The sequence below is a fragment of the Dermacentor andersoni genome, chromosome 11, assembly GCF_023375885.2.
Source record: "Dermacentor andersoni chromosome 11, qqDerAnde1_hic_scaffold, whole genome shotgun sequence".
NCBI classification, from domain to species: Eukaryota; Metazoa; Arthropoda; class Arachnida; order Ixodida; family Ixodidae; genus Dermacentor; species Dermacentor andersoni.
In genome coordinates, this window is record NC_092824.1 from 106792851 (window position 1) to 106820686 (window position 27836).

At 47.6% G+C, this 27836-nt stretch overlaps 1 protein-coding gene across 5 annotated transcripts in view; it reads left to right on the top strand.

The window, feature by feature from the left end:
* Positions 1-27836, top strand: part of LOC126539405 (latrophilin Cirl-like) — a 507732-nt gene that overhangs the window by 128615 nt on the left and 351281 nt on the right. For 4 of the 5 annotated variants that reach the window (XM_055075343.2, XM_055075342.1, XM_055075340.1 and 1 more), the window contains exon 3: positions 21829-21882. The gene's annotated coding sequence lies outside the window, so the exon portion shown is untranslated. Of the gene's footprint in view, positions 1-21664; positions 21883-27836 lie in introns of those variants that run through there. The other variant, XM_050186225.2, reaches the window with a different exon arrangement.

Here is a 27836-nt window from a genome sequence, read left to right on the forward strand (position 1 = left end):
CGCTACGCAACAGCTGTGTCCTTTTTGCTTTCTTGTGTACGTCTGTCTTCATTGCATTTTTTTTAAAGAATGATCACTACTGTACCAGAGAAGCTGCACGCTTGCAAAGAGTTAGAAACACTTACAAAAATGGAGTGATGTGTACAGTCTGCATTAAACTGTAGGTTTATATGAAGTCAGGAATTTCGCAATATTCAGTAACAAGATGTAACATAAAAAGCGGCTGCCACTGGTGAACCTGCATTACTGTGAGGCAAATGGTCCGACTAGATTCGTTTAAATTGACGAACAAACAAATTGAGCCCAAGCGATATTTTAATACGGAAGCTTATGTGGCATCTAATAAGCTTCCCATCTAGAAGTTCGGTGAGGTGAAAAAAAAAAAAAAGCTCGCCTCGTTGCAGAAAGAGCGAGGAAAAAAAAAAGAGTCGGAAATCCCATAGCTCTTATTTCTGAGTGATACGAAAGAACTACGAACCACGTCTATATATACAAGGGGCCAGCCACCGGAGGAGAAGGTTAAGGGCTCGTATCCCCTTACGTCTCTTTACGGCCTGAATCCCGCCTCCTTCTCCGGCGTTTGTCGATATAATGTCGCCGCCATATACATATATACGACCCGGGAGGAGAACCATATACTTGGGACCCATACTGCAGGAGATGCAAAGAGGGAATCCGTCTGGGTTGCAGCGTTGGATACGCGAAGGAAGAGGACGGCTCAAGCGATGGGGGAAAGAGAGAGAGAGAGCGAGGAGGATTGAGGATTAGGCTAATCTGCGAGTCGGCCCTTGCATAGCAGCTACACTCTCCTCGCTTCGGGCCTAGAACGACGCATACTGCCAGATCGGCGCAATAAAACAAAGTATAAGCGGTGGTCCCTGCTATAGCTTTGGCAGCGACCCGCGGTATGGGCTGCCGGCAGGATCGTGCTGTGTTTTATCCGGCCTGAGGGGACTGAGGGGAGAACGCTTGGTGGGGGGAGCTCATGAAACGAGCGAAATGGAAGTGGTGGAGGAGAGGGGGGGGGGGGGGGTTAGAAGGCGACATATTTAATACAACCCCTCCTTTCCCCCGTGCATCTCGCCCCCCTCAAATCCTACATCCGCTCGTCCGTCTGTTCGTCGTCTGGTTGGCTCTGTACCGTATCGCGCCGCATATGCCGTATGCATGCTTGCGAGGGTGCATAGCCATGGCACGCCGGGCGTGTGTTTCGGGATGATCCCGATAATCCTCGGGGTCCCGCCGTTTTCACCGCATTCACCTCATCCTCTCGAGCTGCTTTCTTCTTCTTCATCATCATCTTCTTCTTCCTCTTTTATTCGTTTATTTGCGTGTTTCCTCTTTCGGGCTCTTTTACAGCTTCTGTCGCGCCCTCTTCTCCGCGTTCAATGTGTGCATTTTGGTTCCCAATACTGTTCTCGTGCCGACGCTGTGCTATCTTTCCCGCGTCCTCCATCGATTCGCAGCGCATTTCTCTTTTGTTTCGGGCTTTCATTTTTTTTTTCTTTTTTTCGGTTTACAGAGCTCGAAAAAAAGAATATTTCTTACGACTAGTTTCTTATTTTATTATTACGCTTTTTAAAAAAGCTGCGAGCTTTATTCTCGACGCGGCGTTCCTTGTTCTCCAAGTGGATCCCCTACACCCCTCTCCCACTTCTTGTAGGGAGGTCTAGGTATGCCGGGAGAAACCGCCCTGCAAGGGGAAAGGCTCTGCCTTCTAGCGCCCTCTAGGGAGATTTACTTGTCCAGGTGATGGATGGAGGAGGTGGGTTGGTGCTGCCTTCCCGCGATACACTGTTTCACTTCGTCTTTTCCTTGTGTTTTTCTGTCTCTCTCCCCTCTTCGCTTCTATTCCAAAGTGATATCGTTACGAAAAAATTCAAAGTTTCGTTTTCCTAATCTATCTATGTGTGTGCACTCCCACCATTACGTACACCCCTCGGTTTTCCTTGTTTAGGTTTCTTTGTTATTTTTTTCTCCCACGTGATGCGTGTTTCTTCGATGTATTACGCGTGGTGTTTTTATGCGTGTTTGCATTATGGAAAGCGTCGAATGCTTTATTTTGCCCTGCCAGGGCTTATACGCATATGATTCCAAACTCATCGGGGCCCTGAACCCTGAAGCAAACTTTACTCTTCCTTCTATATCAAGGGCGAGGGAGCTCTTCTTTTTTTTTTAGCTTTTTTCTTTCATGTGTACTATAGTGTGGCCTTCTTGATTTTAAAGTAAGTCTTCGGCCCGTTCAAGTTGCCTGCGTTGTAAAAACGTATCTCCCTCGAGATTTTCTGTGCCTTTCTTTCTTTATTATTTCGTGGGGATGGTGGACGCTTCTGCTTCAATCAAGACGATTGGCTTCCTTGGCGCTTTCCAGGAAAGTTTCTCGTCTTGCGTAAGGGTTCTAGACCGCTCTTTTAAGCACGTATTCGTGCTATACTAGTCAACCTGGCTCCAATCACGAGGGCCGCGCACGCTTTATGTACCAGCACGTAAAGGAGGTCTCTAACATTGGGCCGTGCAGAAGTAACCGACTTAGTTTACAACTCCGAAGGCACGGTGTTGGAAGCGTTGGAGGTTGTGTTGGTAAAGCGTTGTTGCTGTGTCTAGGGCAATGGCGGTTATGAAACGAACTTACGTGACTGGCCCTAAGCTAACTTGCATTAAGTCGAATTTGTGCTGGACAGCGTGCGACATCGTCTCAGCTACGCGAGTACTAGCACGGGTTCGCGTCAACCAAACCCCACGGCTTCGACGCCTCTGCTATCGCATTAAAGATGCGATTTGCATTGTGTGTTACATGCATGTTGAGCTCGGTATGGGTGCAACAGGGCACACGTTCAAACAGCGCGTTCGTTTAAATTTATGCAAATGCCTTTGTTACCCAACCTTGTTCTGCAACTAAATTCCTCTGTAATTATGTTGTGTTTGTTTTGCTTTGTTTCGCCACAATTGTCGAATGTGAGGCTTGTTAGAGCTGACGCTTATTGACAAAGGACATTCGTTGCGTGACTGCTATAATTTTCAGAGCTGCTGTACAGCAGTTTTAAATAGTGTTCAACAGTTCTTGTGCTCCCCGTGTTCAACACCTATGCTCAACAACCTGTGTTCAACAGTTCTGACCGTCTGAAATCGGGTGTTCTATTTTTGTCTCTTTTTTTTCTTTGTGTCTGTTTACCATGTCTCTTCTTATTGGAACAGGGTCATCACGCTAGTAATTAGTGAAGAAACTTTTCTGATGTGCTTTCGCTTTTGTCATAAGTTGTTAGGTCACGTGCGTTCTTCGTCAGGCACCATAATCAAATATCGAGTCAAGGCAGCATTACTCGCATACGTTAATAAAGACGGGGAAATGACCCAGCGGGTGAGGCGCCGTTGTAAACCTGGTCCTTTCTGTTTTCGCAAGATCTGGACATTGACACGCTCCATCCCGGGAGAGCCCCTCTCCTAAACCTATTTCAAGCTCCCCTGTCCTGGGCGTTTAAAGCCTCGGCACAACAATGGAGGAAAGCTGCTGAACGCGCCTTCGTTGACGCATATCGCGACGTAAAACTTCTTTCTTTTTTCTCTCACATTTTCTTTTCGGTTTCTATTCTGTGGTGTACTCACCGCGATTGTGCGGTTCTCACAATTCTTCGCCGGTCCGTCTGCTATTTCCGTCTGTTTATCCGTCTGCTGGTCCGTCTCTTTATCGGTGAAGTTCAACGTGGCCTAATCTGCGCGACTTCTGTCCCCTTATTTTCGTTGAGCAGACTGCTGCGCTCCCCGTGAGGGTAGACACCGCCACATAATTGAGCAATTGAAAAGCAACTGGACCCTTTGTTTGCGATGCGATGGAGAGACTCTGATAGTCTTCAGCGGTGCGACATTCAGAAGGCTTTCTTTCTTTCTTTCTTTCTTTCTTTCTTTCTTTCTTTCTTTCTTTCTTTCTTTCTTTCTTTCTTTCTGTGTTTATCATCACAGCAAATGTGCACGAGAGGCACTGTTATCTCATCCCACAGCAGCGTTGGTGACGGCCCCCATACCTACCCGCGCACTTCGCGTAGTTCCGTGCATCACGCCTCATGGTCAAAGCGGTTTGCGCCCCTGCCATTAGCAGGAGCGTTGTTCGAAACTGTCACAGTAGATTTGTATACGTTACGGTAGCTTTGTCTCCTATTGTACGAACAGCTCGAAGGCTCCGTGATTGTTGCCTCAATGCACGCAAAAGAAGTCACAGTAGCAGGCGAATGATAGCGAGACTCGTCTGTCGCTCACGCGTCGACCATGGCCCCGCTGCACGCCAGCTAAGCGCGTGTTGCTCGCTAGGTGAGTTAGTTCTGTGCACTGCAGATAGTGATAGAGTCTGATGGAGTTTAAACGCTATCACTGCGCTGGCATCGAGTACGTGCTCTGTTTTCGAGTCAGTCATTGTTCCAGAAATGATACATCGTGCCTCAGACCGCATACGGTTGCACAGTTCCCGCTCACTTCTTAGCTCGCCGATACATGAAAACACTGGCAATACATTAAGAAAGCGACCCATCCGTGCTATAATCCCTAGTCGACCAGGGTTGCGATGGGTGGTTGTAGGTTCATCGCTTCAAGGCGATTATAGAACAAATAAAGAGAGCACGAAGACAACAGAATACACGTTTGGCGCACTTGACGATACTTTAAACAGCAATCTGGCGACGTAAATGTAAAAATATGGCAGTTGAAATTAGCGCCGTGTGTGTACAATGTGTCTTGCGTCGTCGTGGTTTTATGAGCTATAACTCCCCTTCGTATAAGTGCGCACGAACATTCTCACGCTGCACCGTATTGCGCTAGTCGTGGCCCGGCGGTGCTGCTGATCCGCAGTGAATGAGCCATTGTGAAGAGTCGCTCGGCGGGCTCGCGTTCCTCTTGTCATCGCGTCTGGGAAACTTCTTATGTGGGCCGTCAGCCCGTCCGGCGTTTTTCGACCGCTCGGGTGCAGTCGGCAAGTCCCCGAGGGTGACCCCTTGCGCGCGGGCATATCGCCTGCCGAGCTCTTGGCTCGGCTCGGCTTGGCTTGGCTCTCGGGTGATTGTGGTTCTGCGGACGCGAGATTGTCGCCGCCGCCGCTACCTCTACTATAATACAGCAGACAGACACCCACCGCCGTCCCTGTTTGTCTCGTGGACCTACGCGAGCTCTCTGCCGGCGCTGACGGCGTGCTGCAGTCGACACTGAAAGCCCGACAAGCCACCCGGCTCTCTGTTAGATGAAGAGCTCACGGCATTCAACGACGTCGATGTCTGATCCGATTAGAGCGCGCCGAGGAGACAGACCTCTTTTGTCGACGCGTCCGCGGCTCGCAGGCGGGCACGCAGGCGGGCTGAGCCGCGTTTCTTTCTGCCGATTCGACGCGTTATTTGTGCCGGCGGCATATGCTGGTGTTGGCGTCGACAGCGTGTGTATGCGGGATCATTGTGAATAAGGCGCCGCCTCGATACTGGCTTAGGCGCCTGTAGGAACCATATAACTGTGAACACACAAACAGCTATATAGCAGCAGCTTCAACCCGTGTACACACAATCGCGGGTTGCGTCGCGCGGGACACTTGGGTTGACTGAGCTAAACGCCTGTCCCCGTACGCCGTACTTTTGATGTCTCGCACGTTCCCAAGCGCTTCTGCTTCCCAAGCATCTCGACCCACGATTTTCTTTTTCTCTATTTTCCGGCCCCAGATTAAACACAAGTGGGCTCTCCAAGCGTTTAGCTGTTTTCGAGCATGGGTCGGTTTCCATCTGTCGAATTGTCGCCCATAGCGAAGGTCTGGCGCTCTCCAATAGCTCCCAGCACTTTTTGAGGAAATGGGGAGTTATAACGATGAAAGCAGATGCGATATTCATTCCAAGGTGACGACCTTGATATCGCTTCGAATGCTCTCGAAATCTGGGTGAAGGCTCGGAGCGTTCGCAGTTGATCCTATACACAGTGTTTCAGCGAAGACTCAAGTATATATATATATATATTTCATGTGGAAGGTAGCACTATTCCAGTCCATGAGCTGGTCTACTATAACAGGCTGACATGCTCAAAAATTGAAATGCACAATCTACTAAATATCACAAATTCACTAATTAAGGTTTTAGCCAACTACCTTAAGGCACGTGTAGCAATTTACAAATTCTAGCCGGGGAGATCGCAAGGCGGATTCACTTGGAACGAATTCTCGCCATGACACCCCTCATTTAACCAAATTGACAAAATGAAGTTGCTTCCTCCTCCTCAGAATGACACCAGTATCGAGATAGTAACTCTCGAACCGAACGCAGAAATGTATTGGCGTTCCAGTTTCTTTTATGCCTCAATTCGTAAAACGTCGTTTTCTTGAGAAAGTAAGTGGCACGACAATGCATTTTTACCGCAAGTTTGACGGCGCATATCTCGTAGAGGGTGTCATCCATAAAAATTATTTTCGAGTGGTTATCCACTCTCACCAGTTCGAAGTTGCAATTACGATATGTGCTATAAGGTAATTGGTTAAATTTTAATTATTGAATTTTAAGTAATTATTCGATTATGCATTTCAACTTTTTGTGTAAGTAATGCCCGCCTTTTCTAGTACACCCGCTCAAGGACTATAATTGTGTCATTTTCCAAGGCCAGTTAAAAAAAATTGAAAATGTTCGCTGAAACACCCTGTATAATTCCTATCCGGTGCGACAGCGTGACTGCGGTGTCCTTTGTCTGTTCGCAAACGCTCCAGTCTTTCTCAGTCACCACATCGTAGGGATTTATTCGCGTCCGTAATGCTGGAAGCCGTTGCTACATTTGTTTCGTAACGTCTTACCGTGCATAGCAGCAGTCAGCAAAACATGATTTAAACTGTTCTTTCGCAACTGCGAGGCAATCTTGTACCCATTATAACTGGAATCCGTGGGACGTTCTAGATTTGGGTTACGTTGCGTCGGATGACATCTCTCTCTCTCTCTCTCTCTCTCTCTCTCTCTCTCTCTCTCTCTCTCTCTCTCTCTCTCTCTCTCTCTCTCTCTCTCTCTCATCACGAAATGTAAATCGTCGTAGTTGATTCTGAAGCGCCCTGGGTGACGCTGATCACGTTAAGTGACACAAATAGACAGGCTAGACAGGACGAGAGAGCCCAAAACTAACAACTAGTTTGTTGTCGATGAAACGTTGCCCTTACATGGGCTGTAGTCGACTGAGCGTGTGCAGGTTTCGAATGCTAACCTTTCTGCCGAGTCTATTCGTGTTACTTACCGGTGGTTAGTATAACTCAGCCCAGTTCAAAACGAACGAATGCCAACTATCCCAGTTCGTCAACATACTAAATCGTCATAGTGTTGCGCAAATATCAACTTCTAGCCGAGATATGCCTGATAACACGTCCCTCGCGCCGCGTGCCTTGAGGATCTCGTGCCTGACTTTCGCGAGTTGGTGAGAGCAGACAACAGGACAAATATTTCAGTGGAAAGTTGGGCTAGTTGGTATACATTCACAATGGTAACAGCGCGAACAAAACGACGACGGCGTGAAAGGACAGAGGACGTCCTGTTTCCTTTCAATCCATCGTCGTTTTGTTCGCGCTGTTACAACTGCGGACAACTGTTTCAGTGCCCAGTACCGGTTTTGATGTTCCAAGCGTCGCTCATTTGCGTGCACTCATTTTTAGAGTTATTTAAATAAGAATGCTGCGTTTAAGTTTGGGTTACGTTGCGTCGGATGATATTTCTCCCTCCCTCACTCATTCCCTCCCCCTCTTTCTCTCTCTCGTCGCCGACGCCGGAGAGGTCGTCGAACTTAGAACGCGCGTCGTGTTTTTTCTTGATGTCCATTACCGACTTGCGGCTGACTGTCGATATCCAGAGAAAGCTAAACGGAAGGAGAGAGAAAAAAAAAGTGATTTAAATGAAAAGACGAGATAGGGAGAGTAAGAAATCGAAATTCCGACGTGTCATTGTTACCACGCCCCAGCGTCGGCGGCATATCGGAAAGCTTCGAAAGAACTCCGTTGTTTACGTTGTCTGCTTCGCGCCGCGGCCGACGAATATAAATTTCACCTGAGGCACTTTCGCACTCGGCATTCTTCAGCGCTAAAGGACGTGTCTATTGTACTCCTTCACAGCCCAATAGAACATAAAGAACGCAAGCGAGCAAGCAAGAAAGAAAGATATAAAGAAAGGATCGAACCGATATATACACCATCTCTGTGTAGTTATCCGCAGCATATGCAGATACTGCGAGGTACTCTGCGCCTGTTTCACGGGAGGCATTTAGTACTTACTCGGAACAAATACTTGGCTGTTCAAGCGCTTAATGCAATCGTTGATATACCTAACCGTTTTATCGAGTAGGTGTTTAAGGTTTGCTCCGTTTTGCATGTCAAGGCGCAGGAACACCGAGAAAGTAGTTCCGAGTTTTTTTCTGTAGTGTCAAACAGAGGGACAAGGAAATCGCGAAACGCCTGATGATATGTTATTGCGCAACGTGAGAAACCCGAGTCAAACGTGTGACTGTGACAACGAGCAGCCTCTGTTTATCGCTAAAGCTTGCGTAGTAAGCAGTGGAGGATAGGGGGGCCCGGGTTTGTGCGCGGGTCCTGCGCGACGTGGCGACGGCAGAGTGGTGACTGGTGAATAAAAACGGAGAGAAAACACGTGACACTCTTCTGTTGCGTCCCGTGTTTTAGCACTTCTTCATTCACCAGGCTACCTGGTCCCGCAATCAGCGATTTCGTCTGGTGCCATCGCGAGCACTGGCAGACGACAGGAATGAACACGTATTGTTGGTACTATATAGGGTGAGATATAGTCGCGCAGTTCAGGCAGACAGAAGTAAAAGAACACAGTACACAGAGCACAATCGCCCCTGTCGATATCATATGCCTCCTTCGTGGGTTTTCTGAGCATCGACCAACTTTGCCTAGCGAGTCCTTCCGCGATAACGTTCTCGACAGAGTTTGCGTTCGCGTTCGCAAGCCCCCACAATACTGCGCAGAACTAGCGGTGCGAAGCGTAAAGCCATCCCTCGTCGCTCAGGCTTTCCTCAACAGGCTCTCCCCTGCCGGGTACGCCGCAGGTCTGTGCGTTCGTGTATTCTTAGCGCGTGATCTTTGTTTTCCTTTTGTGTTTCAATGTAGAGGGAGCCCGAGGCGCGAGTTCGGCGACGTCTTGAAGGGATCCATATACCTGGCGACGCCGTCCCGAACGACGCGCTGTCGGAGCTCCGTCCATTGTTGCCGCGATTCGTATTTATGGCCTCTTCGGTGACGCCGGGGCCGAGTTTGGAAAAGAGAATCGCGTCGCGTTGCATCGGCCGTCGGCGGCAGAGACGCGACGTCGCGCTGGAGTAGCACCCACGGACCGCCTGCATGCAGGATAAATATAGGCAACACCGCTGCGCCTTGTACGTCTTTCTTTCTCTCTCTCTCCCCGAGACGTGTTTGGAGATGCGATTCTGTATAGCGTTCTCCCTCGAAAAAGATCACAAAAATCTACAATAAGGAATAAACGCGAAAGCTCAACTGAACGAGCGAGTGAAGAAAAAAAGAAACGATGAAGTCGTGCTATTGATGTCTCCATCTCTGCCGAGGTTATTCTATATGCTTTCGTTTTGCTTATACTTTGATTCGTTCCGCCATCCTTCGCAATTTTTGTGGCCAGTTAATTTTGCAGTCTTTTCACTCTTTCCTTTCGTTCTGCGATGAAATTGGCTCCGCGCTGATTTGGGAGACGACGGCGGAGTCGCCCGCGCTATTGTGTGCGCGCATCGAGGCGGCGACAAGCTTTTTGATGCCAGTCGCTTTCTTCCGTTTCTTTTCTGATTTCTTTTAGTCCTTTTTGTATTCCACGGTGTGCGCATTGTGCCCGGATTCCTCGCAAAGGTCGCGACCGAAGAAGAGAAAGCGGGCCGTTTATATTTAAAAAATTTTTGTTATTATTATTTTTTTTTTTCACATGGTGTTCCCTGTATCGCACGGACGCTTGTGTTGAAACTTTTTTCTCGTTTCGCCCTTTTCCGTTTAAACTTTCGGCTAGTTTCATCTGCTGGCACACGCTGGCGATGCCACTGTGCTGAGTCTGACGCTCATACGACGTTTCACGCTGGCCGACGGATAATTAAAGGCCCTCTTCATAAGCCTGTCTCATATACAGAAAGCAAAAAAGAGGGCAGCAATGACAGCAGTCAGAAGAAAAGAAAACAACACGCACCACGAAGACGCGTTGAACCAACGTTACATGATCCGACGTTACATGATCCTGAAGCCTCTCTTGAGTGAGCGTACGTCTGCCTGTACATCTGCGTTCTGGCCTGTACGTCTGCTGATCGTCTGTTGCGCGTATACGGTCCCTTATGCCGTCTGTTCCTCACGTATACGCCTGTTGGTGAATATATATCGTTCATTCGGTTTGGGTGATTTGAGCAATTTCTAAATCCAGTATGCAAAAATCTTCAACGATGATTATTTCCGTTGCACTCGCACTGGCGGGGGCTCCACATAAATTCATGTTAAAGGCTGTATCGTCTTTCTTGGTGACAACTGCACCAATTTTGATTAGATTTGTGGGATTTAAAAAAAAAATGTTTTAATCTAGTGACTGTAGGAAGCGCGTTTTTCATTTCCTCCGTCAGGTGTATTACAAAAGTTATTCAAAACTGAACTGAAAAAAAAAAGAACAAGAAATCTCGAATATCAATAAACTCTGCAACTAAGCAATAGAAAGAAAAATCAGTATTACTGCATCTAATAATGCATCTAAAGTGGTCGAAATCGATATATTGTACGGAGCTCTGGCATTTATCACTGATAAGTTATGAGCAAGGCTTTTGCAACACCCTCGTAAATAAACATTATATAAATTTCCCGGAGGCTGTCAATTCATATATCTAATTTGTCCGATTTAAGAACGCGAACAGATGCAGTATGTGGAACTGCAATATCTGTTATTTGTGCGCAGAGTTGCGGATCTGTAAATATTTGTGCTTAAAAACATTTTTTAATCTTACCAATCTTAGGGAATCTTTCTAAATTGAGGGAAATTTTGTAAGCTATCTCGGTGCCAGCACTCTCCATTCCGCTCAGATTACTGCGTCCACCGCCATGGGATATGCGCGCATCCGTTCAGCGGGAACGCTAGTGTGTGTGTGCGCGCAATGCTCATGCCAACAGCGGAAGCGAGAACGCTGTCCTGGCTCCGGCACAGCCCACTGTGACCGGCGCGTGATGACGCGCCACAAGGTGGCGCGACCCAACACCCCGTTTCAAAAGGAGCGCTCATATATCCATCCACTCGAGGCTTCGTCTTTTTTTTTTTTCTGGGTCTACACATTGCGCTTTTTATACAAAATACATTTTATACAAATACATTTTAGCCCTCCACGTTCAGACCGCGAATGCGCCGACAATACCGGGACATCACGACGACGGCGACTGCACGAAATCGTCCCAAGCGTCCGTATAAATGCTATCACAATAAAGAAAAAGAAAGCCTACGAGCGGGTCAAGTTGCTACGCATTTCGAAACAGACACATGCGGTCGTTTGAGATAGTTCACGCCGTCAGCAGCATTTCTTCGCAGTCGATTGAATATACTAGTGCTTTCGCTAGCTCTAGTTACTAGGAAGTTACGCGATGCGTGAATGCACAGTAGCAGAAAGTAACACGTGAGAAAAGGACCGTGGGAGAGTGGCGCAACGTACACTTTTTGTTCACGAGACAGTGTATCTAGCCGGAATTAGTGGCATGCACTTCTTGTCATGGCATAAATAGAAGAGGAAAGCAAGAAGAAGAAAGAACAGTTGTAGACCTTCCGTGCTCTAAGATTTCTGCTCTTACATGGCGCCAGTGCATCGTCGTGGTTCCGAAACTAGAATGTATTCATAGCTCTGCTGTCATTTCCCTTTTGTATTTTTCTTCTTCTCGTTCGCTAAAACGCATTGCTCCTCCTTGCGGACGGCAATTACGAAGCCCGAACACATACACGCCGAAGACGTAACGGCGCAGAAAACAAATTAATTTGCTGTTTCCTCAAATGCCTGCAGCTCGCCTCGCGACCAGTTAGGAAGAGGGCGTAGTTGAAACTCGAAGCAGTCAAGTTCGAATTATTTCTCCTCGTATTCGGTCTCTTCGCAGCCTCGTAATGGATAGCAGCCGTCTTTCTCTTTCTTTTTTTTCGACCGCTAAAAAAACAGCGGATCCGGTCGCACCATCCGTATGCAGCACGTATACATTGATAGCAACTAGAAAACGAAAAGGCATAGGAAAACAGGCATCTGACGCTAATGATCCGCTCCTGCGGAGTGACCCGTGCGCCGCGGCCCGATGGGACACGCTCTTTGGCGTCACGAAATCTATATGATAATGAGCTCGCTGTAGGGCCCAGCCAACGAGCATCTGCAGCAATGCCGCGCGCCTCGTTCTTTCTCTTTTTCCTCAACAGTGGTCACGAAACAAAAAGGCCTCGCTACGTGGTTTGACGAGCATTATAATACGCTCGCAGCATCTCACTGCGATGCATACACTCATGCTATCACCCCCTCCTCCCTGCTCCCCCCCCTCTTTTTTGTAGCCTCTATCATTGAAAACACGTTCGTGTTTGTTCCATTCGGCGTCTTCGCCTTTGTGTCGTCTGCTGTTCGTCTGTTCGTCGCCTGGAATGAGAAAGAACCTGCTAGTGCCTGTTCCAGGCCAACGCAGGATGATATCCGGTGTCTCCTTTGCTTCTGGAACGGTGACGGTGGCGGCAGGGCTGATAATCACGCGGCGTGCCAGGGACGTCGACGCGCGAATCCATCTTCGTACTCATTAGGACTTTCGAGGAAGCTTCAGCGGGCCGCGAGAGGAAGAGGAAGAAGTTGAGGAGGGTTAGAGCAGACGACGCGCTTCCCCCACTTTCGGCTAAATGGGGGCCGCTGGAGCCGTCTGCTCGCGCGCCCGCCGGCCCGCAGACGCGCCGATGAGAGCGACGACGCTGTATCACCTTCTGCTGGGCTTTTGTTTAGTTTCTGCACTTCTTGTCTCTGTGTCCTTTTGGTTAATTTCCTCCCGCGTCGCTTCACGGGTGCGCTTCGCGTCGTTGAGGGGGGTCGCTGTATTTTGCGACGCGTCAAAAAGGAGAGACCGATTAGTGCGTTAATGGCCCACGGCGTACAGATCTCGACGTTATTGTCGGGACTTATATATACGGCGCTTCGTATCCCTCCCGGGCCCCCCCGTATATTAACGCCGGTGCCTTGGTCCAGTGGTTGGGCGATAACGCATTGTGTGGTCTTAAATAACTCAAGGGTGAACGTGTGGGTGGTGGTGAATAGGATAGGGGGAATAGAGGGATAGGGAGGGGTCGGGGAGATGTTGAAGGAATCAGTACACAAGATACTGTAGTACCTCTTTTTTAATCTCGCATTTTTTTTTCTCAACTTCTTGCTAATCTCTGCCACGTCGCTGAGATTAGGAGGAGGTTCGCAGTGTAAAAACCAGCCATGCTTGGCGACATCCGTTTTTTCGTTGACCACCACAGTCCACTGACTACCATCTGCAGCTCTGTCAGAGCTGCTGGTCAGCGTTGGCTTTCCACAAACGCAGGTGAAAGGCAAAATAGCACGCCAGATACTGTAACTGTTCGTTACTTCACGTACGCAAGGCTTAGTTAACGCATCTTATTCGTCGCAGCTAGCATTTAAATGTGACAGTCTAGAGCGTTAGCTGCTCGAAGTAGCGCCGCCAACGCCTCGTAGCGTATTAGCGAAAAATGCAAATAGTTTTTATCTCTCTCTCTCTCCATATATATATATATATATATATATATATATATATATATATCCACTGAATGTAAATGCATCGCTTCCGCATCTTTATGAAGTTACTCTCTAAATCTTGTAAGAAGGCATATCCGGCGGCGACAGAACATTTTCTATGATTATGTGTGTCTATGGACGTCCCGACCCACCCACGTACCTTATGGACAGTGCGAATGTCTACGAGATTTACCGAATATTGTGTAGATGTCTTCTTCCGTCTGTATACTTCCTATAGAAAGCACGAATGCGGGAATCTGATACACATATAGATACACATATACATACACAAGAGCCGTCTGTATACACTACGGACCTTCTGCACATACTACACTAGAACTATACTGAACGTCTGTAGGATGGCTATCGACATCCCATCACATCTATATACTTTCTATTTGACAGTGCAAATACATTCGTGTTAGGACTGCACCTTCCCGAGTCTCAGTGACTGTGGCGCCCTGATGCTGAACACGATCGAGGTCACGGGTTCGATCGTCAACCACGGCGGCCGCATTTCAAGGGAACGAATTGCGAAAACAGCCGGCGCGATTCCTACCCGATTGTTCTTCGTATTCTTCTTCTTCTACTACTTCTTCTTTCTTTTTTTTCTTTCTTTCTTTTTGTGACGGTCATCCTGTGCGTACCCGGCTAATGGACGTTTCTCAGAGTTTCGTGGGCGTCGCGGCATTAAATCGACGCCCCGATAGGAGCAACTCATTTTAGCCCAGGTCGATGTATACGGATGCTTGTACCGCGAACTCCTGGCGCTCGGGGCATTTATTGACGCAGTCCACGCGCGCTGCTTTCGAAACGGCCACGCGTTTTCGGGTGCCCCTCATTTCTGTGAGCTTGGTTTACATCGTTCAACTAACGGAACAAAGTTCAAGGTTCCAGTGAGCGGGGTTTTTTTCGTCAGTAGAAATTGATTGAAGGCGACAACTAACGAAGAAACAAACCTACCTTTGTATGTTTGAAGCACGGGTTTCGCACTGTAAATTGGGGTTCAAACTTATACGGATTTAAATTACTGAGATTACGTGCCCAGGCTGAACTTCGGCGCGATGAACCTCGGCCTGCGTTTTCTCCTTTAATGATCAACATGTTACTTCGAAATGAAGGAAGATATTGTTCTGAAAGGATACATTCGCGATTTAAGCATAGTTAGCGTTTATCTTTATCTTCCTTTTTTCCCGTCCCCCATAGTAGGGTAGCCAACCAGACGCACTTCCGGTGAACATCCGTGCCTATTCTCTTTATTTCCTCCTCCTCTTCCTCCTCCTCCTCCTCCTCCTCCTCCTGTGAGCGACACCTGGCGGCCAAAATTATTCCGGATCCTGTCACTAATGCGCCTCGCATAGCTGGTGTGCTCTTTCTTTTTTTCTTTTGGACGTTACATGCTTTCGTAAAGATCACCACCGTAATCTCGCTCATCGTGATGACAGTCAACGCCAAACGGAACTGGTGCCGGCAAAGGGGTATACAGGTCGCACGCAAACGAGTTTGCTTCTTCGCAAGCCCGCACATTACTTCTTGAGTCACGCGTGGCGTTACGCCACGCCGATCTGACGGAGAGGACGGTCGATACCGAATTTCAACATGCTGCGTGTCGAGGTGCAGCTGTCGTTAAGAAAATTGCAGCCACTACAAGAAGAACGTGGAGAAAAAAGTCGATGCATGACCGGAACGAATAGCTGGCTGCCTTAATCGGGCTTGTATTCCTGGCTACCTCAAAGGTATTTTCTGCTTTTGCGAATCGAATCTTTCCCGCGGCAGAAGAACAAGTAGAAGCCGTTGTCCCACGCGTCGACTACTGTGTGGCAACCGCCTGAGGCCAGTAAAAATGACGTGTGCGTTTGTGCACGTGCGTGCGTGTGCGTGTGTGTGTTTGTTTGTGCGTGCCGTGTTGTGTTGCGTGCGCTCAGTTAGTTTGTTGAAATAAACCGACACTGCTCTTCCCGATTCCAGCAAGTTGCGCGGTTTCTCAGGTTAGTATTGTAAGGCACTTATTGCCCTTAATATATCTTCAGTTTATTTCTTTAACCCTGTCCATGAAGTTGTCAAAAGATTGTTCGCTTATGATTGCGCCATGTGGGAACCTTTCCGTAGCGTAAAGAACTGCGACCAATGTGCCAAGTTTCTCGGATATATATTCAAGAAATGCTGCCTGAAGGCAGCCATGTTTTTGGTTAGGAATGTACGAGTGTCTTAAACGCTACGGTTCTATTGGTATTCACTAATGATTCCTGTTTTGGTAGTCGTGACTCTCCTACATTAGAATTTTTCCCGATGCATTCAGTTTGTTTTGATTCTACTGGTATTGTTAAAATAACTGAAAGTCCCTTTTTAACCACCGGCTACTAACCTTATTGAATGAGGCTGGCACAAAGCGCGTGCATTTGTAACACAGTTTATTGTTCACTGTCCATCTCTTATGACGTAATATATACGACCAAAAATCAGTGAGTAAGATCGTGCTGATAATTATAAATTATAATTGATTATAAATAGAAACATATGATAACCGTTAATTAAGCTGCACGTGGGGGCAGGGGCATCTTTCAGGCGTGGGTTACTTTAGTCCTCTCCTTGCCTTGAACTTCCAAGAAAATGAAATGTTCCATCTGTGCTCAATTAGTCAAACGGAGTGTTGTCTAGGAGACAATTTACGAAGAGTCTCAAAATAAGTATCCTTTTTAGCTGTTCCCGATTTCTTCGTTATAATACGTAGTAACTTTCTTTTCCGTCTTACATCATCAGGCTCTTCTTAATATCAAAGCATCACTAAATATCTATCAAGAAAATTTATACAGGTCATTCATTCGGACGACCACTGCCTTTGATGTTACAGCCGCGATAAGCAAATGTTGGAGCTATCCCTAAGATTCAAAGCATTCTCCTAAAAGCAATCATACCTATTTTCAAAGTGCGCCATACCTCTCGAGTAAGAAATGCCATCTCAAAAGCCACTTTCTTTTCCCGAGGCAATACTATTACCATGGCCCCGCAAAATAGACCCAATGCAAACAGAAAGCGACTATGAGAATATCGCCGTCGATCGAGTGTTTTCGACGTAATACCCGTATCTCGACAATTGACAAGTTGTTTCAGGACTCTTCTGAAAACGTCCGTGCGCATTTTCACCCGAAACGTGCGTCGGCCCGGTCGTCTCACGAACGAAATGCCATCTTGAACGTCGTCGCTTGTATGACCCCCAAAGCCAACAATACAAACTAAAAAAATCTAAGCCTACCTTATTTTTTTTATTACTCTACACTGAAGAACCGGTGTACACTTTACCTTATCGCGAAGAGCTTTCGCGTGGCCGAGCCGGCTCGGTTTTCACACAGTCGCGATAAGTACATAAAACCGACGAACAGAAAGGCACAAAGCAGACGACGCACGTAAGCAGACGAACAGAGAGACGCAAAGCAGACGACTCTCTCATCGTCTGCAGTTCGAAACTCGAAATGGCTACTCGTTTCCCGAGGCCAAGCTAAGGTCTGGTCGTAGGGCACGGATCGTGCGCGCTCCGCGTCGCTATCTGCCGCTTAATACGACCCCGCGAAGTACGATACGCCTTTGAAAATCAGGAGCCGCCCGCTCGCAAGTTCCTCGAAAGCTTTCTCTCGCAACGTCCCCATTCCATCCTAGAAGGGGACGTTGCGTTTAATGTAATGGAACCATTTCGGATTCAATTTGGGGCATCTATCGGCTTTCGTCTTTTATGTCTGCAGACGCCGAGCGCGGAAAGATTCGTCCATCCCGCCTCGCTTGATAACTGTTTTTTTAATATAGTTTGGTGTTTTCTCTTTACTTCGTTTGTCGCATCAGTGTAGGTCAGAGAGGTCCCGTTTCTGATGCCGATAGCTGCCGTCAGGGGCCTCTTTCATCGCTCCATCTTGTTTTTTCTTTTTTTTTCATTCGTGTTGTCAGCGGCGCTGACTATGATAATTTCCCATATAGAAGCCGCTTCATTCGAAGTATAGTTCTTAGCCGAGGTCTCTGTATAGATGCCCATCAGTTCAGGCCATCGTGGAATAAGGAACGGCAAAAAAAATATGTATAAAGAAAAAGAGAAAAGGAGGCCCGGAGAGGCACGAAAGAGCACTTCCGTCGAGTATGGGGGGAGAAACCTCGAAAATTCGAGAACACGTTCTGTAATCTAAGGGCCCTCCTTAGGCAGCCGGGGACAGAGACGGAGGGGGTGGACGACTTCAACCGAGAGCTTTCTATATAGCTGGCTGTAGCTGTCCTCTTGGAAGATAACGAGCAAAGTGGTCTCCTGAGCTGTATGGAGAGAGAGAGCCAAAGATTGACTTTCTCAGAGGCCAATTTCTTCGGGCTTTTCATTTTCTTTATTTCTCTCATTTTCTGTTTTCTCAAGCTTCTCTACTTCTCGACCTGACCATACAGGCCGTATGATTAGCTAACCACTACTTAGAGAATGACTTTGGAGGCTTTGGGGCAATCTGGCGCGATTCACCTTGTTCTATCCAAACGCATATGTCGGAGAGACATTGGGAAAACTTGACGGGACTTTACAAGTTTCCTTTATTCGTTATGTGAGTGACGCAAAAGCGATTGTGCTTGTGTGTGCCTTTCGTTTCCTTATCGTCTGCGACATGCGCATTTGTTAAAACAGCATAGTGCGGAATTCGTGGTATGTATCTATACATGTATATTGTCATATAAGAGGCAAACAAAGAATGGCAAGAAGGACAGCATAGGGGCAATTAGATGCAGTTCTTAATTGAATTGAACACTTTATAAACAAATGGAAACGAAAGTGGATGAAAAAAAGACAGCTGCCCACAGGTGGGATACGAACTCCCGTCTAACCCTGGGAGTCTTAGCCGAATGTACGGCGAATGTGGAACATCCTTGCTGCCGCAGACGTCACATCTACGTGAGCTTTTCATGGGTAGGTAACTGGTCAAGAAATACACAGATGCTACCTGAAGTAATCAAGGCTGCCGGATTCGGCACCCTCGCTGTGTAAGCAACGAGAAGAAAGGAACCCGATCATTTCCTTAATTCAGTGAAGAACTGCAGATAATTTCCCCTATATGCTGTCCTTGTCTTCTCGTTCGTATACACACACACACACACACACACACACACACACACACACACACACACACATATATATATATATATATATATATATATATATATATATATATATATATATATATATATATATATATATATATATATATATATATTATATATCAGCCACGACCACCTGAGATAACGCGCTGTTTACAGCATACCTGGCGCACTGTCCTCCAACATCCCCGTAGACTTCCTGTACATTATTCTTTTTTGTTCCTTTCACGTGTCTAATATGTTGCCGTCCCTCACATTAAAAAGAATCTCCTATATTGATCTGTGTTTTTTTTTTTTTATCAGTCAGCTAAATACCATTAGGTTTTTCTATCGCGTGATCTCTGCCCTCGGGTGCGTCATCATTTTTATTTTCCATTTCGGCCCGACGAAACGCTTCCCTCGACTTCGGGTCGATCCACGATCCTCCTCCTCGTCTGCCTGCCAGTGCGTGCCAGCTCTGTCGAGTGCGCATTATTTTTCTCGGCTTACTTCGATACCTGGGGCCTTGTGCACGTTCGGCTTCTCGGTCTGCGACCGTTCGTCTGTATCGCCATTTCCGTTTCACGTATACCCCACTCGAGTACACCCAACCTCAAAAAAACAAAAAGTAAATAATAAATAACGTAAAGACCAACTCCCAATTGCCGACAACGGTCGGCTGGTCTTTACTTTGTGCGATAGGCTGTAGAGGCGTTCCTCCTTGGACGTGCCGTGTGTTGAGGATATGGTTCGAGGAGTACCTGTAGGCGTTCCTTTGATGTTTTCAAATGTCCGGACCGGCGATACTATTCCTTCGGTCAGATGCGTTCTTCATTCCAGCGGTCCCGGTGCGCGTGTGATTATTATTTTTTTGTCTTTGGCTCGGCTACGTCACTATCTGCCGTTCGCTGTTCCCTATATGGCTGACTTCTCTTTTTGTGCGTTTTCTTGCCCGTATGTCGCGCCAGGGCGAGGGGAAGCGGACCGTACCACCACATCCCGCTGGGCCACGTGCTACAGCGAGTGCTCGCCTACGTAGCGGATCTGCGAGGCTGTATGGAACGCATAACGGCGCCTCGGGCTTCGAGGCTTTTCGTGGCGCCGGACGAGGCGGCGGCGCCTCGAAAGTTGGCTTCGCGCGCGCGCGCGCGTTTTCAAGTCACGTAGTCCGTGTTTGCCAAACGACAGCGCCGACAGGGAGGGGTCCGAAAATATTCGAAAAAAAAAATAATAAAAGAAGAATGAGAAGAAAAAGCCTGCCCGTTTGTATGTATACGAGAAAGGTGGGGTTTGTGTGCGCGTGCGTGTGTGCGTATAAAAGTCTTGGTTGACGTCCGTCGGGCTTTGAGGGCAAAAAGTGGCAGGGAACTATACGCGAGGCGCCTAGCTGCTTCCGGCGAGCACCCGAAAAACTTTGCCTTCTCGCTCGACTTTCTTTCTTTCTTTCTGTATTTCCTTCGAACCTTCTTTTCCCCGCTTTTTGGGCGTGCAAAATGGCCCAGCCGTTTCTTGCCCGTCAGCCCCTTCGCGGAGCAGGCAGCGCGTAAAGAAACGGCAAGGTTGCTCGAAAGAGACATCGTTCTCGCGTTGATGCAGTGGCTATTCGTATGCGCGTCCTGTCTCATATGGCCTGCCGGCTCCCCTTCGCGTTCAGCGGCTGCCCCCCTCTGCTTCCCCCCCCCCCCCCCCCCCCCGCTTTTTGAAACACAATGTTTAGTTGTATCTGCCGCGACGCCGCCCACGTTTTGTCTTTATTCGCCGCGGTGGAATTGAGCGACAGGTGCTCTGACACCGCGCGGTCGCGCTGTGGGAGGAGAGAGCGTGAGAGAGCGTTGCTCAAATGCTTGCTCGGCCGGTCTTGGGTCTACGCGCCTGCTTCCAGACCGGTCGTGGCCAAAAGTTTACCGTTTGTCCTGGCTGCCTCAATCGAGAAGCCTGGCTGCCTCTGTTGTGGCGGCCTGCCGCTTCTCCGGCATTCAAATCTAAATTCATTCGGTTTCGGAAACATTAGCAGGCGCACGCATTACTGTTTGGATCCTTGGCTGTAAGCTGTATTAACGGATCTATATTTCGCGGTACAGTGGAACACCTTTATAACGAAGTGCTCGGGGCCTCCGAAATCATTCGTTATACAGGTCACTTCGTTGTAACGGTCGCGCACCGCACAGCTCATAATAAAACCGGGACAAAATTATCACTTCGTTATACAGGTGATTTCGTTGTAGGGGCGTTCATTGTAGAGGCATTTGACGGTATTTACACTCATGCAAGATAAGGTTTATACAGTTACACAGTGCGCAGTAATTGCGTTAATACACGATAACTTATATAGACGTGATAACGACGACATGTTAATAAATATGATCGTAGACGTAACTAATCGTGTTTTCGGCGTGTGACTTGGTGACGTATGTTAAAGCACAGAGACGGTGTCCTTCAGTTGACTGAAAGCGCGAACCAGCCTCCGAGCTTTAAAAGCATCCCCGGATTTGTAATGGATTTGAGTTGTAACTAATAAAGTGTTTAGCACTTGACCTGTGCTCCCCTTATTCTGTCTGCTTATTCTAGGTATTCAAGTATGTCATATGAACTACTACAATTGTTGCCGTCCCTGTATATTGTTCTAAGTTTATGGAAACTAATCCGCCGTTCGTTGAACTGAACTATGCATCGGCAAAATGCCTGCTGATTGTACAGCTTATACCATCATTCATCGGTGATCTATGCATGCTAGATATACCTAAGACAATAAGTTTACAGAGTGTCTACGGAGAGACTATTTTACCTACGATGTTCGTATTGAGCGGAATGTTTTTGTGTTCTGATAGAATGTCCAGATGCTATAGATTATGGTAAGAATTCACCTGGAGGCAAAAATTTGCGCAGGAGCGATGACTAAGGTTAACTCATATAGATCCTGCGTACGCATTCTTTTATCTTAAACCGATTGCGAAACAACCTTCTTTTCTTTTCTTGCAGTTCCGAGACCGCCGGGCGTATAGCCAAGACCCTCTACCCACATTTTTCGATTTGGTGAGTTCTCATTGCATGCCTGTGCATACATTTTTTTTCTACTTAACTTTTTTTTTTTTTGCCTCCAAAGTGACAAACGACGCGTCACAGACGGCCACGACCATTTTCTGTCCACCAACAGCACTCGTGCCATTTCGAGCCGAGCGCTAGTCAAAATGGCCCGTTTCGTTCGTGGGCTCGCAATATTATGGTCTTGTGACGTTTGCAAAAAAAAAAAAAAAAAAGGAAGAAAGAAAGAGAGAGAGAGATCTAGAAACATGAAAACGCATATGAATGGCCGCGCTTCGCTCGTGTACATACGTATATGTATCGTTTCGTCCAAAATATACCCGGGCCAACGCGCGGGCTCGAACATTACCTACACAGCCGCGACGGCCCCGCGACGTCGCTCCATAAACCACTTCTGTATCGGCGCCCTCTTACGCCCAAATGTCCTCCATGAGCGACGGGCATCACCATCGGAATACGAGTATTGATTTAACGGAGCCGGCCCCACCGCAAGGGCCCTTTATCTTAGCAGTTCAAGGTGAACCGTGAAATCGGCGTCCATTCGTCTCGCTGTGTAGCACGCGGGCAGCTGGATACGCTCGCTAAAGAAAAAAGAAAAAAAAAAGAACGAGAGAGGGACAACAACGGCTGTGTGTGTATGTAGACCCACGAGAGCATCATGGCACGCGTGGAAGGATGTATAAATTGGCCGCTGATTTATAACCTCCACGAGGGGACCGTCGGAGCGTCCGTTCTCTTTATTCCCCGAGTCTTCGGCGTATCTTGTCCGACCACGGACAGCCGACCCGAGGAGGCGATACCGCTAAGTGGCGGCCCGCTTCTGTGGCGAGCCACAACCACCTGCGACCCCAGCTAATCCTGGCTATAAACGCCGCGTCACCAGACAAGGCCCGCTCTCTGTTACGTGCGTGCTATATCCACTCGCACTTTATACTCGTTGTTCGGTTCCTGTACACGAGTTGATGTGGAGAGATTCTGGTAGATATAGTATATCTCCGCTACAGAGCATGTCTCGCGTTCTGCAGCGAAAGAACTGCAGTAAAGAAATTATAAAGGAAATCGTAAAGATGGTAATAAAGATAAGAATACATGACGGTGCGTTAATATCTAACTGCTAAAGATAGAGGGATTATCCTCACTTTTTTCCCAGCCGAGAAGAGAACATGAGGTTTAGGGAGGGAGAGAGAGAAGTCATTATGGCATGACCCAACGTGGTACGAAGCGTACAGATTCGCAGTCAAGAGAGTCCGTGTGTTAAGGCTTTTTTTTTTTCCCCTTATATTCGGGCAACGTGACCCGAATCTCTCGCTGCAAAGTGTACATTAGCTATGTGCACCGAATGCATGTAGCTGTGTATCAGCGGGGCTGTCGCACAGATATTCCCGCTCGTTCGCAAACAAATAGCGAGACGCGTGCGATCGCAGCGTCACAGTGCGCATGCGCGACGCTTCTAAAAGACGTTCGCTCCTCGCCACTTCTCGATTGGGCCGCGACGCGCCGAGCACAAAATAGGGGGGTTGGGGGGACACGCGCGTGTCAGGCCCGAAACACCGGCGATGTGTGTATGGCATGCAGAGTGCATAGGCAGACGGCGCGCCCTGTTCGAAGATAAGCCCCTCCGTAGGTGCGTCACAAGGTGCCCGTGGCTCTGGGCATATACCGTGTTCGTTCGAATCTAACGACCGTTTGTCGCCGCTCTGTGACAGTCGAAGCCGTCAAGTATTTCGGCTTTCCTCTCAAACATCGCGCATGCGTATGCAACGTTGAAAGCAGAGATGTCTCACTTTCTCTTAGAAGCTGCGAGCGGCACAAAATGTACGGTAAGGGGTCATTAAACAGGTACGATCACTTCGTATGCATTCGCAAATCAGACTTCTGGAATTACAAAAAAAAAAAACGGTCACTGCGACTGTGAGCAAGAGTATTTTGGAACAAGAAAGATGAGAGAGCAGCAAAACTACAGACCAGTGGCGAAGCCGCGCTGAAGTTGGCGCGCTAGTTGTATGTGGCGTCATAATTTTTTTTTCTTTCCCAGCATCGCCAGTTAAAGCTGGATTCACACGACGGACCGGATTCCGCTTTGCGAGCTCGGTGTGGCCGAGCGGCAGCGAATTGTCGCGCCACTGGTGTGTACCCGCTTCGCCCTTGTGTGAACCGCGATTGGGTGCACCTGGAGCCGCGCGATTATCGTCCTTCGAATCGTGTCCATAGTGTAAACCCAGCTTTAACCGATGGTGCCGCTAGACAGAGCGCATACATTGCGTTCGAAAGGACGACCAAACCTAACAATTAAGTTTCGATGATTTTTTTTTTTTTTTTTTTCGCACGGATGTGGTCCCGATGCGCGCAACTATACTTTGTAATCCGTGACGGCGCACTGTCGTATCCTCGACTCCGGCTTGAGCGCGAAATTAAAGCAAAAAGGGGTTTGACGTGGGGACGGGAGGAATTTCGGAATTATTTCTCTCCACTGGTAATGGGAAATTTCTGTGCCTTATATAAAATGACGACACAGTTTTAAAGTAATTACCTTCCCTGTTTAAAGTGGCTTGTATCGCGTTTCAGTGCCCATGTAGAGGGCTCCCGATAGCGTTAACGCAGCTGCACGACGTGCGCAAACAGTCGCAGCTGCTTGCAAGTTGCGTCAGCAGCCAGACAGAGCCGCGGAATGTACCTCATAACAGCGATGAACTTCTCCTCTCTCTCTCTTTTCATCCCCATACCCCCTTCCCCCAATGCAGGGTACCAAACCGGACGTGCGTCTGGTTAACCTCCCTGCCTTTCTGTCTTGTATTTCTCTCTCTCTCTCTCTCTCTCTCTCATAAGGCTCTAATTTATTCCATCTGATGAAAATTTACGTTAACGCATTTCTTGCGCCTTAAACGCCATTAAAGACGTACCGCACCAGAACGAATTAACAATCTTGATTTTTTTTTAAATTTCTGTCGCCCCCACTAACACCAACACCACGCCTTCGGGATAACAACTGTGCTTCAGGTACACAAACAGAATCGGTCATTTCGCGTGCAACGTAATGGGAAAACGTGCAATCATCGTTGTCAAAAGAAAAAAAATGGGAAGACGCTTAAGCTTCGCCGTTAAGAGTGGAACGTGATAGCATTCAAATATCCCCAACTGCTTCTTACGCTTCCCTGCAACTGCAGCTTATGTAACCGTCATGTTTTCCTCGCTGGCGGCGAACGTTATGTACGAAAACAAGCTTTCTGGTTCCTTTTTTTTTGTGCTGGGTCAAAGAACCGAGCGAGCCGCACCGCTCCTACTAAGACTGACCTCAAACAGCAGCTTGAAGAGGGGTTTGTGTTTAAGTTTCCGCGGAACAGAATTATGTTTACTCGTATATTCAAATTACCATCCGACGCTATCATGTTTGTAGGCTGCGTGTAAGTCCTACTTTGCGAATGTTCTGACGCATTTCACTTTGAGAAATTCAAGTAGTTCAATAACGCCTCTGCGCCAGGCGGTCGGCCAGTTTGGTTGGGGATGCGTGCTTCGGGACGATTTTCTCTGCCGCGGACACCGACGCCGGGTTTTTTGTGACGCGGGGTCCGTAAGGCTAACGCGTTCAATTGAGTAAAATAATGAGGTGAGAGAACGCCAATACAGTATACCAAATAAATAATGGCGTCGTGAAGAAACGCCAAACTCTCGCTGTCAGAGTTCATGCATACGTAAACGCTCTTAACGAAAGATGTCGCTTCCATGGCGAACTACTTAAGAGAAAAGAAACGAAATCAGGAAAGAAACAATTTATGATAACTCAAAGGGAATCTTTGCAGAAGGGTTGAAATCCGGGCCAGTTGGTACACAGTTGAAGGAAAAAAACCAGTCACAAAACACAAAGGACAAGAGAAGAGGTTCACACCACTACGACTGGACTATGAACTGAGTTTTATTAGAAACGGCGTAGTCCCAGCAAGGCCAGCAGAACATGCGCAACCACAGCATCGCTAATCAGAGAGCATGAAAAGACAAGATATCGCATCTATCGTGACCGACCTAGAAATGCAAATTCTTTTTTAAGTAAGCGCACCGAGGTTGCACTAATGCCGTCGTCACCTAATAAACTGATGTAGTACGCTTTCAGGATTTCCCGCTCTTCGTTTCTAATAAAGCTCGGTTGATAGTCCAGTCGTTCTGGTGTGAACCTCTCCTCTCGTCCTTTGTGTTTTGTGACTGGTTTCTTTCCTTCAATCAAAGGGAAGCTCATTACTTTTCGAAGCGAGATCAGGATGCCTTAGAACACGCACCTATAAAGCGGGATATAAGACGGAAGAAGGAGCAGGTGCTTGGGCTGCGGTAAAGCTAGGGAATTTATGGAGTATGTTTTATTAGTTTGTGAAGACGTCTACCCAACGGTCGATTTAGACACCACTGGCCTCCTTGAAGCCCTTGGGATCAGAGAGAGCAGGGAAAAAGTAAACATGTCGGCAATAGAGATTAGTAAGAGGCGATTGGAAGATTGGTGGCATAAAACTAGGGCAACGACAGAAAACGGAGACGTACAAAAGCAAAGTTCGCAATAGGTAGTAAGAAAATTTGGTTGTGGGAGTTTATATTGTTTTTTTTTCTTTATTTCTTTTTTAACCTATAGGTAGGACTTTAGGCAGTATAATAGCAAGAGCTTGGTGGTGCAACCCACCGCCCCGTTCCAAAGGGGACGCTCATAACATCCATCCATCCACGAGTGCCCTTGTCGAACTGTTGGCTCCTGCCACATCCCTCGTTTTACCAATGTTGATAACTGCCGCGTATTATTCTTTCTCTTTTCTTTTTTTTTTGCGTGAGCGGTCCAACCCGAAGAGTCCTATAATATGCCTAATTAATTCATTTTAACCTTCGATGCCTCATCTTGGCGCCAACGCCTGAAAGGCCTTTTACAGACATTCTATAATGAAATGAGAGAGCGAGAGATGTCGTACGGTAAAGGCAGGGAGGTTAACCAGGGGCGCTCTAACGTAAAACGATTCCAAACTTGTCATTCCAATTCTGCAATCAGCCCTCCGCGATTGGTCAAAAGCATTTTTGGACAACGCCCGCTGAGCCTGTCGGTCACTCGATGTCACGCAAACCGCGACAGCTCCCCATCTGATATGACGCGTACACACTGATTATGCATGATCGGACTGAACAAAAGAAAAATGGTTATTTGTGATTCAACGCTTCTTCACCGTTAGCCCTCGGCTATTGGTCAAAAGTTTTCGGGCTGCAACCACTTCACCTGCCTGTCACGCGACGTCACAAAAACGCGAGAACTGACCGCGTCAAAGTGACGTGTATGCGTTAAATATACATTAATATTCCGAACAAAACTCAAATTTTCTCTGAATAGCCGCAGGCTGCCCCGTTCCGAAAGGAATAGAAGATGGCTGCCGCTGATCGCTCGGGCACTGGCTACTCGCACCTGCCGGAGAGCATGAGTTTATTTGCTTACAATAAAACATTTTGCCTGGCCGTGTAAATTTTTCGAGCAGTTTCGGCACGTTTACGACCTCGCTCTTCCATCTCTTCTTTGCTGAGGATCCGTTTTAGCATCATTCTTAACCTTCCGTTGCATGCCGCCGCTATTTTCGACCAGCCACCGCAAGCTAAGTAAGGGAAAGCGGACCAATCGCAGACGTCGGCACTGTCCTCTCCATCCGGTCATCCATTTTCAGTGCACTGGCTCGGCCCCATCGAATCCCTCTCCACTTGAGCGGGCTCCTCGCCTCTTGCCAGGCAATTGCATAGGACATAATAACATTGCCTATAGGCAGTCTTATTCGTTCTTAAAGCAAACAAAAGTGACCTCCTATAAACGAGGAGAGCGTTTGATTGGTCTGTTTAGGCAACCCTGCGGGCCACCGCCCGGTGCTTCCGTTGGCAGTTACGCAAATTTCATGTCAGGAAATTGGAATAAAAATATATTGGAATAAATTTACGTTATA